Genomic DNA, 14,630 nt, shown 5'->3' with positions numbered 1-14,630 from the left:
TTTTCAAAGACTAGAGTATGGAAAAGAGAAAATAGTAACTTTATAGAGGAGAAATTTTGCTTAACTATTACCTTAAGTGATCAAGGTTAGAACCAAGTAATAACTCATGTTGATACTATGTAGCCCTGATAAAGTATGATTAGAAGGGCATTTCAACAGTATTTGTCTCTAAAACCCACTACCCCAATCTAGTCATGAAGAAGATACCAGACAAAACCGTAACTGGCAAACCTTTTATAAAATACCTGGTGAAGATTCCATGATACTGTCCAGGTCATCAAAGAAATGAGTGAGAAACTACTACAGAGCAAAAGAAACTAAGGATACATGGTGTTTAAATGCAATGTGATATCCTGGATTTAATAGTGAGCTAGGAAAAAGAGATTGGTGGGAAACCTGATAAAATTCAAAAGAAGTCTGAAGTTAATTATTAGTAACGCATCAATTTTTTTTTTTTTTTAGTTTTGAGAAGTAATGTAATTGATAACATTAGGTGAAAGTGAGTGAGGGCAATATGGGATTTCTGGGTATTATCTTTGCAAATTTTCTGTAAATCTAAAATTGTTCCAAAATAAAAATGTTTATTCAAAAAGATAAACTAAGAATATAATAAAATTTATGAAATGTCTAAGTTCAAAATAGTGCTAAAGAAGGAGATTTGAGGTGGGCCAGAAAGGAGAGTAAGAGGTAAGAAGAGGAATAGAATATTAAAATGTAGGCTAACTGCATTGCAAAATAACCTGACATAGCCTGTTTTCTATTGAAAATTAACAATTTCAAAGATTATTCAATGTGACACTGTGAAGAAATTTTCTGTAGTCCATTGACTTTTAAATGAGGTTTTACTTCTACTTTGTGACTTCTGATTACAGGAGACTTTATCATGTCATTTTGAGATATATTTTATTTGCTGTAGTGTTTTCAATGAAGTATAGTTTCTTTGGAGAAAAATCCATAAAGTTAGGAATAACAAAGAAAAAATGGGTAAAAATTTGAATAAACACTTCATAGAAGAACATTTATGGACGGCATAAAGGCACATGAAAAGTTTCTCAACATCACTGATCTTTAGGGAAATGTAAATTAAAATATTGGGATATAATTACATATCCACTGAATGGCTAAAACTAAAAGACTGACCGTATCAAGTGTTGGCAAAGATGTGGATCATATAGTGCAGAGGAGAATGAAAATGATACAATCACTTTGAGAAACCATTTGACAGTTTCATAAAAAGTTACCAATATACCTATCATACAATCCAGCAATTTGACTCTGAATTTTTACCCAGGAGAACTGAAACATATGTCCATACCAAGATGTGTACAAGAATGTTCATAGTACTTTTATTTATAATAGCCAAAAATAGAAACAACCCAATGTCCATACACAGGCGAGTGGATAAATAAATTGTTGTCTATCCACACAATGGAATAAGTACTCAGCAATTTAAAAAAAGATGAACTATTGACACATGCAACAATAGATGAAACTCAAATAATTATGCTGAGAGAAAGAATCCAGACTAAAAAAAGTGCATGTTGTATGATTCCATTTATATAAACCTGTAGAAATGCTAACCAATCTGTAAGGACAGATAGTGGAACAGTGGTTACCTGCATACAGGGCAGGGAGCGTTAGTGGGATGGGATTACGAAGTGACAAGAGAAAACTTTTGAATGTGATGGAGATGTTTATTTATACATAAGGCAAAACTCATCAAACTGTCCAATTAAATATGAGCCATTTATTGTATATCTATTATAGTTGAATAAAATTGTAAAAAGAAAAAATGTCATAAAAATAAAGTCATGACCTAGCATCGGCTATCTTTACTCCCCTACAACGGCACGTGGGCTGTTCCAGACAACTGGCTCTTTGGAGGTGGCTGGTGCTATGGTATAAAATGAGAGCACCAATAATAGCAATTTTGCTAAATTTATGTAAGTTATTATTTTTCTTGTATACACAGTCAAATTCTAAGAAAAGTCAGTAAAATTTGTGTGCATTTTTAAAACTATTCTTATTTTTAAAAATCCTTAAACTGTAGGATTTTGTGGCAAGATGTCAGTTCCATTTTTATAGTCCATTTTCTCTAGTCATAAGTGAAACTCCCCACTAAACTGTCAACTGGTAATAGGTTTCTCCAGACATTGCTATTATTAGAAAATTAACATAAACATCACTAAAGGAGGAAGAGTGGGAGGGTTAATGTGAGGGAATCTTCTCTCTTCTGTCTTTTATAATGGATATTTGAAGAAAAGATTTCAGTCCTCTAATGTGTTAATCAAACATCTTTCCCTCCTACTCACCAGCATCAAAGTTATTAATAAAATATTCAAGAGTAAGGAAATTGGTGCTACAATTGAAATTCACTGTTATATCTGAACAGAAGAAAAGGCAGCAAATGGCAGGATGACTTTGAAGAAAAAAATGAGCAGGAGGTTTGAAAAGTGTGAAAGATCTAGCAAGGCAGAAATAGAAAGAAAATAAACACAAATCATGTACAAATTAGTAGAAAAGATTTTAAATGTTTAAATTAAAAATGCAAACTATGATTTCTTCCACTAGATAAACCAGAATGTAAGCAAAAGGAAAGAGATAAATTTGGTCAAGTAAATGAAATTAGAAATGTGGCTGGGAGTGTTGTGGGGAGGGGAGCTAATGATAGTGCTATATTCCAGGGGTGATGTATTCCAGGTGTGTTTCACACAGTTTTATTTATTTATTTATTTTTTAATCTCCCCAGTCCAGCCAGACAAATATGGTGACTATTTTATAGTTACAGAATTGATACTTAGAGAATTTCAATTGCCCAAGTTCAAAGAATTGTTATACATTAGAATCAGGACTCAATTTAATCATTTTTCTATATAATTATATTATACTTATTTATAAATTCTATGGTTGATGGACATTTGAGTTATTTACACTTTTGTTATCGTGACTTGTGTTGCTATGGACACACGGAACATATATACTCATGCTTTTGAGTATATACCATAGAAGTGGACTTGATGATAAGGTAAGAGATGCCACTTCAGTAGATATTGCCAAACAGTGATCCAAAGCAGTTTTAGTATTTACATCTCCACAATCAGTGCATGTGGGTTTCAGTTGCTCCATACCCTAGTCAATGCTTAGTATTTTCTATCTTTTCCTATTTAATAATTCTGTTCTTTTTTCATTGTTATCTCACATGGCATTTATTTTTTCTGTTGGGGTTGGCTACCTTTCTCTTATTGAGTGAGGGTAGTCTTTACATATTCTGGGTCCAAGTTCTTGTTAATATATGTACCCAGATATATTCTCAAAGTTTTCGTCTCACCATTGTACCCTTCTAAGGCTGTCTTTTGATGAACACTCTTCATTTTAGCGCAGTCTGAATTATCCTTTTGTTTTCCTTTTGTGCTAGGGACATTTTGTCCTGTTTAAGAAAATTTTACCTATCCCACACTCACATAAATATACTATCATTCTCGAACAACATTTTTGGGCTTTAATGCTTTATTTTTTATATGTTAGATGTAAAATCATTCTGGAATTGATTTTGGTGTATGCTGTGAGGTAGGGATTAAGATTCATTTTTCCCAAATGGCTGTACAAGTGATACAGAAAAGCTTATTGAAAAGCTATGCCTTCCAAACTTCACTCTAGTTTCATCTTTGTCAAAATTCAAGAGTATGAGCTGTTTCTAGATTTCCTCTTACATTGTGTTGCTCTATTTGTCTATCATTGCATCAATAAAATACTGTCTTGGTCATTGCCTTGATATTTGATATGAGAGATCATGTTTTTTTATCAATATATCAGCTTTGCTTTTCTTCTTCAAGTTTATTGGTGCTTTGCATTTCATATAAGTGTATGAATTGGCAGGAGAGAATTATCAGGATTGCTAACCTTATGTAAGCTCTGAAAATTGTTCTTATTACAGCTCTCTAGCAATTTTTTTTCTTCTTATCCCAGAAGTTGTTCTTGTCCAGCTCTGTGAAGCTTCACCCTACCTATACACAGATTGATATCCAGCCAAAGACTCACTTGGGCTATTATACAGATATCTAGATATCTTCCTCTGCATAACTCCTTCCTTTCTGAAATTTGCCTCAAAGCTTCTAGACTCTCAGTGTGTTCAAACTGTAATTTCTCTCTTCTCACACCTGTAAGATTGCCAGGCTCTGTTTGTGGTCCCTCTCCCTCTGCTGCGTTTTGGAAATTGCTCTTGACACAAAGCCTGAGTGATGTTTCCTTTCTCCCAGGGATCACAGTCAGAGTTGCCTGCTTTTTAATGTCTGAAAATAGTTGTTTCTGTATTTTGCTCAGTTTCTAGATGTTAATGTTGGAAGGCTAATTCTGGATCATCTTACTATCTCTGGGCCAAAAGTAGAACTCTAACTGTATTTATTTTGAACATACACATCCTATATATATATTTATTACCTGTTGTCTAGTCTGTTTTACATTAAAACTACGATTTCGGGGCTTCCCTGGTGGCGCAGTGGTTGCGCGTCCGCCTGCCGATGCAGGGGAACCGGGTTCGCGCCCCGGTCCGGGAGGATCCCACATGCCGCGGAGCGGCTGGGCCCGTGAGCCATGGCCGCTGAGCCTGCGCGTCCGGAGCCTGTGCTCCGCAACGGGAGAGGCCGCAGCAGAGGGAGGCCCGCATACCACAAAAAAAAAAAAAAAAAAAAGAAAAAAAAAAAACAAACTACGATTTCATTTTCTTAGAAGTGCACTAGCAGCCCACGGAGACACACTTTTGCAGCTTTAGTAGATTTTTTCCAGAGTACAGTGAGTTGAACTTATAAGTGGTAGAAATGCAATGTTTACGTATTCCAAGCACTAATAGGAGTAAAGTCCTTGTGGTGATTGTACACCAGATAACAACTTATGTATGTATCAATTCTTAGTTGCCCTGTAGGTAAAAGAGAATGTTTCCTATCCACAATTTTTTCCAGATAAACTTGTATCTTTCAATGGAAGACTAGCAACTCAGCTACATTAAGTTGTAACTATAAAGACTAAAAAGTACCCATATTAGAAGTAAAACCCATGTATCTAATAAAAACACAACACAATTCTATAATATGTATATTCCATTTAAATAATCAGTTCTTCTAAATTGGAATGTCTCTAGAATGCTGAAATTGGCTCTGTGTTTTCTTTGTATGTACTCAGTGAATTTTTGCATTTTTAACAAATTAAAAAGTCAAGTAATCTTTGAGATACTGGCTTATTTTCACTCCAGTATATTAGCCTTTTTCCATATGTCTATAAATTCAAAGATTCAGTATTAAATAAAAAATCATTTTTTATTCATTTGTTACTTTTTTCAATGAATGTAATAATTTTCTATAGAGAATACACTAAATTGAATAACTATTTCTATCAAAGATTTTCCTTATGAGAGAGATCTCTTTAATTGTATTGACTCTAGTTAGTTTCAATTGTGAATACTGATTTAAAAGGTATTGTTTTAAGATATACGTATGTGGTAAGAACAGTACATGCTGAAACAAACCAAGAGATCCATGTTGATGTTTTCTTCCAAGTAGCATGGACGTTTAGCCACACTGAAAACTATTCTGGGAAAATTCTACACTCAAATAATATTGCTGAAGAGCTTAGGTAAAGAATTACAGTTCTTCAGCCAGTCCCCAAAGTACACAATGTGGCAAGAACATTGCGCTGTTTTGAAGCGATCACAACACAGGCGTGTATTTCATTTCTTTTTTGTCCAGAATAAAGATGAAGGCTTCTTCCTCATCACTGAGCCTTTGCTATTTTACTCTGACTTTACTCTCCAACTGACAGCATGTGTAAATATGATGTTAGAGAGATTATAATAAGCATTTCATTAGACTACTATCAAAGTATTAAAGTATTCAAGCAATGTGAATAGACATGTTTTTACCATCTTTTAGATTCTTCTGATCAATTGGGAAATTTTACTTGTCACTATTAAATAACTAATTGTAGAGAAAATGATCATCTAGAGACTTAAATAGAAAAAAGAAAGATTTGACTAAATGTGGTGATTCACATGAAGACACTATTCATGTGTGCCATATTTTCATATTCTCTGTATATCTACATTATGCATAACAAGAGAAAATTAAATCCGATTCTGAATATGTTTATGTACATGTATATGTGTGTATATATGTATGTATGTATATATATATATACACACACACACACACATACCTACATACATAACTATAGTTTGGTAGACATCAATAGCACATGGAGGTATCTTGTGAAACACTGGCATTTAACATAGTGGCTTATAGCTCAAAAACTGCACTGTGCAAACATTAATACAGCCTACCATTTGCCAAGGGAAATACTTTTGTGAGGCTCATTAATTTAATTGGTCCCTGTCATCTAGTTAAAAGGAACAGAGAAGAGCATTTTCTGACAAAGCCAAAGGCGGTTAAAAGTTCTATTAGATTGTGCAGCACTTGAGAAGTTTTCAAGTTAAGAAGGAAATTGAATTCGGCACTTGGTACTACCTGCCTCCCCCCATCCCCCGCTCCAGCCCCATGTCTTAGGTGGTGAATCATAAAATTTTTAAAACTAGAACAGACCTGGAACTCTTAAACATCAAGAACTAGCACTAATTAATCTCTTCCTTTTAATTGCATGAAAACATATTTTATCTCTTGAAATATAACTGTGGTTTGTATCAATTCCACTGCGATGTTCTTCTAACACTTCTCTGTACTCCTAGCCTAAGAATCAATGTGGATGCCCCCTCCTGCCTCCCACTGAGGGTCTTTTGAAAATTCAAATGTTTCTTCTTCACTCACTCTCTGCTTCCAGTGGCACATTGTACCCCTCCCCACCCCTGTCACATTAGAGGCAAGGAAAGCCTAATTAACTTTTTCCTCTGCTTCTGGCCGCCACTCATTAAAGACCTGTGCATTTTGCAAACAGTTGTTTGGGTGCTTCAGGGAAGACTCTCATGAGTTGGCCTCTGTGGAAGAGGAGCTACAGCAGCTGTCCTGGGCAGTATTTGCCATCCCGGTTGTGGGACATGAAAGTCCTTCCAACGGAATCTGGGATCCTCTTACCTCCGTCTGTGTCTCCTTGAGGTCCAACCTTGTGCCAGGGATTCACATCCACCTCCAGTGCCCTAAAGTGCTCTTTGCACTTTCCATTCTGTTTCTGAATCATGATCTTTTTGTTTTTTTATCAACATGATCATCATTACTTCCTAGAACAGGAATCAGCAAACTCCAGTCATGGCCCCAAATCCTGACACCACCTGTGTACAGCCCAAAAGCTAAGAATGTTTTTCACACTTTTCAACAGTTGAAAAAAATCAAAAGAACAATTCATTACACATGAAAAGGATATAAAATTCAAATTACAATGCCCATTAATAAAGTTGTATTGAAGCACAGCCATGCTCATTTGTTGATGTGCTGTTTGTGGCTCCTTTCATGTTTAAGAGCAGAGTTGAGCAGTTACAGCAGAGACTATATGGGCCAGCAGTCCCTAAAATAATTTCTTTCTGGCCCTTTTCAGAGTGTTTGCCAAACCCTATCCTAGAATATGGTTAGAACACAGGGATGGGAATTTTAGAGTATGTTATTTCAGGCCTACCCTTTAGGAAATTAGAGGTTTGGTATGGTGAACAGAGTTCCCCAAGAACCACCTGGGATTGCAATGGATGTGAGCCTGCACAGAAAGCTAGAGTTCCAATTCTCTTAATAGAAGTGACTCAACTGTAATTTACGCACTTACACCTGCTTCTCTCTTCTCAGCCTCATCATGTGCGTGGTTATGGAGCCGAAACATTGATTCGGCCCCTAATATGTGTGTCCTGCTGTGATAGGTTATTAAACTTTCAGTGCTTTGGCTTCTTCATCTATAAAATGAAATCTTTGAAGTAAACAGTGTCTTTGGTTCTTCTTCTTGCTTCAAAATTTTATGATCGTACTAATTTTACAATGAATACCAACCCTCAAAATTTTAAGTTTCAAACCAATTGTTGAATTCAAATTGCAAACATTTGAAAAAAGATAACTTTGTCACAGTTAAGCAGTTCATACTGTGAAAATTTTGTTTCATCTCTAAAATACCTCTTCCATCCCAAACCACCTGGCCCAGTTCAACATGAAACGTTAGTCTCAGGGAGAACCCAATACCCTGAAACCCAGCGTAGCTTAAACCAGGTCCATACAAACCTGCTGTCCATGGAAGTTGTGTATCTCTCGAAGATTCGTGCTGCAGAGGGTAAGTGATGCCACTGAACTTTTCCACATACACAATCTGTCCCTAATTCTATTAGGCCGAAGTTTGTATTCTACTTTCTAAATCAGTTAAGACTTGTAGCAAAATTAGAAAAAAAAAATTTTTGTGCTTAATTGCCCTCATTAAGAGAACACTGACAGCTCCCCTGGGTCACTAGAGCAGTTTCCTTCACATTAGAAATGCTTTATCCCTTAAGTGAAAATACAGGCTGTTCTACTGAGACACTCAAGCTGTACCCTGTTCCAGGATACTGTGGATTTTTAAAATGTAATAAACAACTGCTCTACTTGAAAGGACATGTTGAATCCTCCTTTCATAGATTGCCATCTGCAAGATGTTCCTTTGTTTTGTTTAAGGGGCCCTGTTGAAAATATACCTGCATGGGCGGTTATCAAGTTCTTTTGGTTCAGCAGATGGTCTCTCTACTGTAAATTACACTTTCCCAGAGACCGGCTGCACCCTATTTTATTCTCTTGTTTGCAATCGAAAGTTGACTTAGTCATTCAACTCCTTCTTTGTTGATTAGCTGTAGACTTACAAGCTTGTCTTGAATTATTAAATGGATTTTCTTTTTTGTTATAAAACTCACCAGTGGTAGAAAAGTTCAATCCAACATCAAATACCAACTGCTGACCCTTTAAGGACGCTCTCTTTGGGGTCCTTGTATTCATGCTTCTCTGCAGGTGAGGCTGCGCCTGCACCTTAATTGTTCAGAATACTTGAGTGACTGGTCTATTTTGAAATTTCTCTCCAGGAAAAGCAATTGCACCACCAGCCTGGATAATCTCTCCCATGATTTTACAGTCCTTACAACCAAGGAAAATTTAGCTTTCTCTTCTCATTTAGTAAAATGCTACAGTTTTTCTTTTCTTAATCTACCCAAATTGCCTCCATCCAAACTGGGCAATGTCATGGTTTTTATATCAGAACTTGGACTGCTCTAAAGAGAAATTCTTTCCTCAGTTAAATATCAAATGTGAGATAAATGTTGATTGTTTCTATGATTTTCTGCCAGGCATTACTTGAGATAGTTATGCTTGATAGCCATTATAAGGAAATGTAAAATGGTGGGCAACCTTTCTCTCTGCTAACAATTAAGACAGAATGGCTTTGAATGGACAGACATCTGCTCGGTGCTGTTCTTACTCTTCTTTCAATTTTCTGGAGTTTCCTTAGAACATCTCTGCCAAATCCTAAGAAATGCTTCCTTAATTATAGATAGAGCCCTCTGTAAACAAAACCCAGGGGGAAGTGATGAAGAATTCTTGTTTTCCCATCTGGTATATAAATTCAGGACTTTAAAGATTTGGTCTGGAGAAGTCAGAGTTTCCTATGGACCACTTGGAATTAAAATGGTGTGATAAGGAACCTGGACAAAAAGCTGAAGTTCTAATTTCCCCCAGTAATGATACTTCAAATGAACTATACTTGCCCATCCTCACTGCTCCCTCCTCAAATTCATTATGTGGGTGGTTAGGGATGTGGAATGGAATTAATGTGAAAATAGTGGAGGAAATTTACTTGAAACTGTTCCTGAAATTCAACTATGCTATATAGCCAACAAAATCACTTAAAGTTTTACTCAAGAAAGCTCAGTTATTGTCCAGATAACTGCCTTGAAAGAATTTTGGGCATGACACAGGGAGGGGAACTCAGGCTGAGCCCAGATGACTTCCTACATAGAGAAGACAGAGCTGAGAGTTCAGAGAGATCAAGAAAATAAGAGCTGTCAGGACAGATTAGCAGAGAGAAAAGTGCTGTACAGAGAAAGAACTCCAACAACCTTCAGAGACTCCCCGTTGAATATTTTGCAAAGTGCTAATCACCACATGTGTGTAAGAAAAGTGCTCAAGGCCCAAGAAAATGCCATCCTAAAAGATTAGAAGAATTAATATCCAGCACTTACACAGGGTTGGGAATATTGCCTGTGTGAGCCGCCATGGAAACTCATAGTTTATGGGGCTTGAGTAAAGAACTAAGGTCTTCTGTTAGTAGAAGGGAATGATTAACCCTACTCTAAACTTCCTTCTGATCCCGCTAAACAAATCTTAAAAGCAAGATCCAAAAGGAGCAAACAGTTCTCAGAATTATATTTCATATCTGCAAAAAGTTAGGTAGAGTTATGGTAGATATGAAAAAGATCAAAACTGAAGTTCTAGAGATAAAAACTACAATGTGTGAGATGAAAAATACACTGGATGAGATTAACAGTGATTAGACATTGTTGGAGAAAGGATTATTGCATTTGAGACATAAAAATAGAAATTATCATTTATATAATTATCTCATATATATAATAGAATGTTACTCAGCCATAAAAAATGAAATCTTGCTATTTGTGACAACATAGAGGGTATTATCCTTAGTGAAATATGTCAGACAGAGAAAGATACTGTATGTTTTCACTTATATGTGGAATCTAAAAGACAAAATAAACAAATATAACAAAACAGACTCACAGATACAGAGAGCAAACTAGTAGTTACCAGAGGGGAAAGGAGAGGGGGGAGGAGCAGAATAGGTGAATGGGATTAAGAGGTACAGAGAACCAGTTATAAAATAAACAAATCATAAGATGTAATGTACAGCACAGGGAATATATTCAATATTTTATAATCATTTTGGTATGGAGTATAATCTTTAAAAATGCCAAATTACTCTGTTGTACAGCTGAAGCTAATAAAATATTGTAAGTCAACTATACCTCAGTAAAAATAAAATATGGAAAAATATGTATTATGTTAAAACTATCATTACTCAAAAGAAAGTTTAAGAGGTGACATTAGCATCAGAAAAAGTGAAGTTAACAGCAAAATACTACCAATAATTTTCAAAAGTCTTTTATAATGAAAAAGAAGTCAATTCTTTAAAAGAGTGTAACAGTACTAAACACTTTTTCATCTAATAATAGAGCTTCAAAATACATGAAAAAATTGATAAAACTGCAAGGACAATGTTCAAATTAACATTTAGATTCAGAAGCTTCACTGCACCTCTCAATAATTTATAGAACAAGTAGAAAATAAGAAAAAAAATAGGAAAGCTGTACAATGCCATCAACCTGACCGACATTTATACAAATCCACCCCAAAACTGTAGAATAACATTTTAAAGTGCCTATTTATCAAAATAAATGACATTCTGAGCCATAAAGCAGATCTCAATAAATTTAAAAAGATTAAAATACAGATTTAAGTAATACAGACTATTTTCTCTAACCATAATGATATTAAGTTAAAAATCAATAACAGAAAGATCTCTGGAAAAATCATCATTGAGAAACGAAAAATCACATTTTCAAATGACCCATGATCAAAGAAGAATTTTTGCAAAGGTAATTTAAGTATTTTGAATTGAATGAGAATAAAAATATAGTATGTGAAAATTTGTGGCATTCCACTAAAGCAGTGTTTATGCTAACATTTATAGCAACAAACACCTATATCAGAAAAAAAGAAAAGTGTCATATCAATAACCTCAGCTTCTAACTTCACAAATTACAAAAAACAGATTAAAAACAGATAAGAAGAGGAAAGAATAAAATAAAGACAAGAACAACAATAAATAAAATACAAACCAGAGCAACAATAGAGGAAATCAATGAAACCTAAAGCTGGTTCTTTCAGGAAATCAATCAAATTGTAAACTTCTAGCCAGAATGATCAAGGGGAAAAACAAGAGAAGACACAGTTGCTAATATCAAGAATGAGAGAGGTGATATCAACAGTTTCTAAAAGTATCAAAAGAATAATAAGAAAATATTGTGAGCACCTTTATGCCAATAAATTTGAAGATTTAGATAGAATGCACAAATTCCTTGGAGTACATACATTAGCCAATCTCATTTAAGAAGAAATTGATTATTTAAATAACTATATATCTGTTAAAGAAATTAAATGTGTAGTAAAAATCCTTCTCACAGGAAAACCTATGGTGGTTTCACTGGTAAATCTATCGAATGTTAAAGAAAGAAAGAAAGAATAGTAATTCTGCATAAATTTTTTCAGAAAATTTATGAGGAAGAAATATTTCCAATCCACTGTATGCTAGCAATATGACCCTAATATGAAAAACAGGTAAAAACATTACAAGAAAAGAAAGGTATAGACCAATGTCTGTCATGAACATGGATGCAAACTTTTAAAAACAATTTAGCAAATTACTCTATACATATTAAGACAGGTTAACATACTATGACCAAGTGGGATTTATCCCAGAATCCAAGGCTAATTTAACGTTCCAAAATCAACCAATGTATTTCACCTTATGTATTTGTTTTCTAATGCTGCCTAATAAATTTAATAAACTTAGCCATTTAAAACAGCACCCATTTACTAATGTGTATTCTGTAGGTCAGAAGTCCTGCATGGTGTGGCAAAGCTCTATGCTCAGGTTATCACAAGGATGATATAGACATGTTGGGTGGTCTGAGTTCTTATCTGGAGGTTCTGATCCCACAGTTCTTGTTGTCAGAATTTAGTTCCTTGTGGCTATAGGTCTGAGGTCCCTGTTTCAGTCTGGCTTCAATCAGCTTCCAAAGATGACTCATATTCCTTAAATATGTCTCCTTTCACCTTCCAGCCAGTGACAGCAAGTCAAACCCTTTCATGCTTCAAATCTCTGATTTCCTCTTCTGCAACCAGTTGGAAGAAGCTCAACTTTCAATGGTCTTATGTGATAATCTCCCTTTCTTAAGTCAGATGTGCCATGAGAAGATCATAATCAGAGGAGTAAAATCCTTTATAGTCACAATCCTCAGGATTATGCAGGGTATCTACATCGGAGAAGAGGGTGGTAGAAAATCTTGGGGAACATATTAGAATCCTACCTATATCATCACATTAACAAATTAAAGAAGAAAAATCACCACAATAGATGGAGAAAAGGCATCTTACAAAATCAATCATCCATTCCTGATTTTAAAACTCTCATCAAATTAGGTATAGAAGAGCACTTACTCAATCTGATAAAAAGAATCTGTAACATCCTAAATAATAGTAAAACAGTGAATGCTTTCTCCCTATTATTAACTAAATTGTGCCCCCCCCCCAAATTTATATGTTGAAGTCCCTAATCTGCAGTATCTCAGAATGTAACTGCATCTGAAGATAGGGCCTCTAAGGAGACACACGAGGATGCAGGAGCACAGAGAAGACACAGCAAGAAGACAAGAAGATAGCCATCTGCAAGCCAAGGAGAGAGGCCTTAGGAGAAAACAAATCTTCCAACACCTTGATTTTGGACTTCCAGCCTCCAGAACTGTGAGAAGTAAATTTCTGTTGTTTAACCCACCTAGTCTGTGGTATTTTGCTATGGCAGCCTAGGAAACTAATACACTCACTAAGAGAGAAATAAGCCAAGGATGTTTGTTCTTACCACTTCTAGTCAACTTTGTACTGGCAGTTCTAGCCAATGCAGTCAGGCAAGAAAAATAAATAAAAAGCATCCAGATTGGAAGGGAAGAAATAAAATTGTCTTTATTTGTGGACATGATCATCTATGTAGTAAAACTGTGGAAAATTACAAAACACCACTAGAACAAATAATAAGAAAGTTGTAGGAAACAAAATCAATGAATGAAAATCAATTATACTTCTGCATAATTGCAATAAAAATTGAAAATTTAAATTTTAAAAAGGCTTTTGCAGTAGCATAAAAAAATGAATTACTTAGGGATAAATCTGACAGAAGTTTTAAAGGGTCTATATACTAAAAACTATAAAACATTGTTGGGAGAAATTAAAGAGCTCGCAAAAAATGAATATATATGTATATATTCCAAATGTCAACACTCAATGACTCAATATTGTGAAAATGCCATTTCTCCCTATTTAAGCTATAAATTCCATGCAATTCCAGTCAAATACCGGCAGCCTTGTTTTGTAAAAGTTTACACACAGATTCTAAAATTTATTTTTTTATTTTATTTAACAACTTTATTGGAGTATAATTGCTTTACAATGGTGTGTTAGTTTCTGTTTTATAACAAAGTGGTGCTATGCGGCTGCTTCCCACTAACTATCTATTTTACATTTGGTAGTGTATATATGTCCATGCCACTCTCTCACTTCGTCCCAGTTTACCCTTCCCCCTCCCCGTGTCCTCAAGTCCATTCTCTATGTCTGTGTCTTTATTCCTGCCCTGACCCTAGGTTCTTCAGAACCTTTATTTTTTTTAGACTCCATATATATGTGTTAGCATACGGTATTTGCTTTCCTCTTTCTGACTTACTTCACTCTGTATGACAGACTCTACGACCATCCACCTCACTACAAATAACTCAATTTCGTTTCTTTTTATATAGAAAAGTAAAGAAAGTATAATAGGCAACACAACTCTGAAAAGCCAAACAAACGAACAAGCAAACAAGA

This window comes from Physeter macrocephalus, chromosome 10 (assembly GCF_002837175.3).
Source record: "Physeter macrocephalus isolate SW-GA chromosome 10, ASM283717v5, whole genome shotgun sequence".
NCBI lineage: Eukaryota > Metazoa > Chordata > Mammalia > Artiodactyla > Physeteridae > Physeter > Physeter macrocephalus.
The sequence above is the reverse complement of the archived record's forward strand: the minus strand, read 5'-3'. Positions refer to the sequence as shown.